Genomic DNA, 3,235 nt, shown 5'->3' on the forward strand with positions numbered 1-3,235 from the left:
AGCATAATCTACCAGCCTTTCAGTCTCATCTCAAGGCTCGCTTTCCTTTCTGGTCCTCTTTCAAGGAGTTCTTCCCCATCTCAGGCCTTACATGTCTACTCAGTGCATTCTGACATTGCTAACTCTTGCTCTTTCTTTAAGCCCCAATATAAAAGTCACCTTCTCAGAGAGGATTTCTCTGACCCCTACTCTATCAGGACTTCCCATTCTACTTCTGGGGTGAGTAACTCTCCCGGTTTGCCCAGAACCGAGTTGTTTCTAAGGAAATGAGACTTCCAGAGCTAAAACCAGGATAGCCCCAAGCAAACTGGGAAGATTGGTCATGCCACCTGCTTCCCAGTTGCAAATTTTACTTCTTCTTTACAGCTCCTACATAATTTATAATTGTATATTTAGTTGTGTGATATTTTTTAAGTGCCTACCGTCCTTATTAGATTATAACTCCATAAGGGAACAGGTGATATGTTTCTTCATCTTTTTGCCTCCAGTGTCTAGCACTACATTTAGCTACACTTACCAAGTACCTGCTCAATAATTACTGCTTTTGAAAGAGACACCTGTCTTATTGGTTACTCTGTTACGAAGGGAAACAGAGAATGCTGACATGTGTTATACAACAACCCATATCCTTCTGTCTCACTTATAAACCATCTCATCAGAACATTTTGAAAATAATGTACTTTCTTCCCATTGGACCCTAGACATTACTAATGTCTTTCAGTTGACTAGAGCCCATCAATTCCATGTATGTATATGGATTATGGATCGTCTCAGCTAAGAGAGCTGCAGCTAAAGAAACACCTATGTCACCAACCTAATAAATTGGTACACACAGAACTTTTTAAACTAATAACAACTAATAGTAACTAATATTGAGTTTTAGATAAATGCCAACCTCTGGGTTAAGCACTGTGTATATATTATCTCTTTAAAAATGTGTATGTTATGAGATAAATACTTTTTTATTATCCTCATTTTCCCTGTGGACACAGGGAGAATAAGCATTATACCCAAAGTCATATATATAGTAAGTGGTTGAGTCAGGGTTCTAACTCAGCTCTTTCTGACTCAAACAAGCTCAAGATTTTATCTATTCCTTTGACAAAAAATGATAGGATGATGATGATGATGATGATGATGATGATGATGATTTGGGGGGGACAAATGGAGAGGGAGAGAAAGAATCTTAAGTGGGCTCCATGCCTAGCACAGAGGTTCATGTGGGGTTTGATCTCACAACCCCGAGATCATGACCTGAACCAAAATAAAGAGTTGGACGCTTGACTGACTGAACCCTCAGTCACCTTGGATTGATTTTTTTAAAATTGAAGTACAGTTGACATACAATATTCTATTAGTTTCAACTGCATATTAATTTCAGGTGAATCACATAGTGCTTCAACATTTATACATTACAAAATGCTCACCGCCAAAAGTGTAGTTACCGCACATCACCTTACAAAGTTATGCTATTATTGACTATATTCCCTATGGATTGACGCTTCTCAATAGGAATTTACTTGCCTGGATTGAAAAATCATCTTGTTTAGGCGATCTGCCTTTTGTAAATTAACTCAGTGGTACCTATTCAATTATAGAAGTGAATTATATATACATATATATTTAAATCATATGTACTATATGCACATTATATATATATACACACATATATATATTATCATGTGCACAATAATATATATTATATATATTTGCTAGTGTTTTGCTAGTACATGAAAGCTAACATTTATCTAATGCTTACTGTGAGCCAAATTTTAAATTAAGTATTGTTAAAAGAGATGTTATCTTATTTAAACACCATACCTTATGAAGTAGATAGTGATATTTTCCACTTTAAAAAAAATATAGAGTGATTCATGAATTTATGTGTCATCCTTTTGCAGGGACCTTGCTAATCTTTGGGTTGTTCCAATTTTAATACATCTGTTGCTGAAGTGAGCACAATATTTTCCACTTATTATAGGTGACAGAATTGAGGTGCAAACAGAAGATAGGGACACTTCTCTTAAGGTCATATAGTTTATAAATAATGGAGCCAGAGTTGGAATACAAGACCATTTGATTCTTAAGATACATTTGTCATCTATGTCTTTCTTTTCAAATCTCCAAACCGACCAGAAATTAAAAGCTTTTAGCAATATTTTTTCAGGTGTCTTTTGTTTATTTCTCTCTTATTCAGCACAGTTGGCTGCTGGCATTTATGGAATGTTCTTTCTCATGAGAATTTAAGCACTTGGAAATGTCCTTAGTAACTACAGGCCACCTCAGGGTATTAATTTTTATACTACCACTCCTGTTGGTAAAATCTTAGTGAACCCCCCCCACACACACACAATGCTTCTCTTTCTTCGAAGAAGAACAATAGAACCTTTCCTCTCCCGGATGTCTGACAGTCATAAAAACTTGACTAACATAGCAGAGAGAGGTCAGCACTTCAATATCAAATTGATATTGGAGCCTTCAGGATAATGACCATATCTTTTGTGTATCTTATGCTGCAAATGTGTGTAGCATTGCCTCATTAATTTTAGTGGACTGATTGAAATGCATAATCACCTCATTCCTGAGATCACACTTTGGCTGTGGCCTCTTCTTACCACGTCCTAATTTGTATAAATCCCTCTATCTCTCAGATACATTGATTTGCATTTGCTTACAGTTGTACCTTGTGGATTAGAAAACTTTAGAAATACTGGAGAAAGAATTTATTTTCTGAAAAAGAACAGAAATTTGTGTATTATGTTTTCATTTATTTCACATATTTTTGTTAGATCAAGAACAACAAATTTGGGATTAAGAAATTATGCAAATGCAGTAATTCAACTTGCAAATGAACTATTATTCATTTTTCTTAGCCTATAGATTTGATTTAATAATATGTTTAAATGTAGACTACCTCCTTTTCATTATTTGATCACTCATGTTCTTCTCTCTGGAGAACTTTACTTATGGTAGAGCCAAGTTAGTGTGTCTAAAAAATGATGCGAAGTAAAGAATTTTGATTATATGCCAACAAACTGTACAACCTAGAAGAAATGGGTAAAATATTAGAAACATACAGTTTTCCAAAATGGGAGCAGGAAGAAACAGAAAATCCGAAAAGATCAATTACAAGTAACAAAATTAATTAAACAAAAACAAAAACCAACTACCAAAAATAAAAGTGCAGGATCAGATGGATTCACAAGTGAATTCTACCAGACATTTAAAGAAGACT

The 3,235-nt window shown here is 34.8% G+C and overlaps 1 non-coding gene across 1 annotated transcript; it reads right to left on the reverse strand.

Annotated features, from left to right (window-relative positions):
- Nucleotides 1-1,856: 1,856 nt before the first annotated feature.
- On the reverse strand, nucleotides 1,857-1,962 carry LOC121101497. The gene has a single exon (XR_005833496.1). It is a non-coding gene; the product is annotated as a U6 spliceosomal RNA (small nuclear RNA).
- Between the last annotated feature and the right edge of the window lie 1,273 nt (nucleotides 1,963-3,235).

The sequence above is a fragment of the Ursus maritimus genome, unplaced genomic scaffold, assembly GCF_017311325.1.
Source record: "Ursus maritimus isolate PB19 unplaced genomic scaffold, ASM1731132v1 scaffold_10, whole genome shotgun sequence".
Taxonomy (NCBI): domain Eukaryota; kingdom Metazoa; phylum Chordata; class Mammalia; order Carnivora; family Ursidae; genus Ursus; species Ursus maritimus.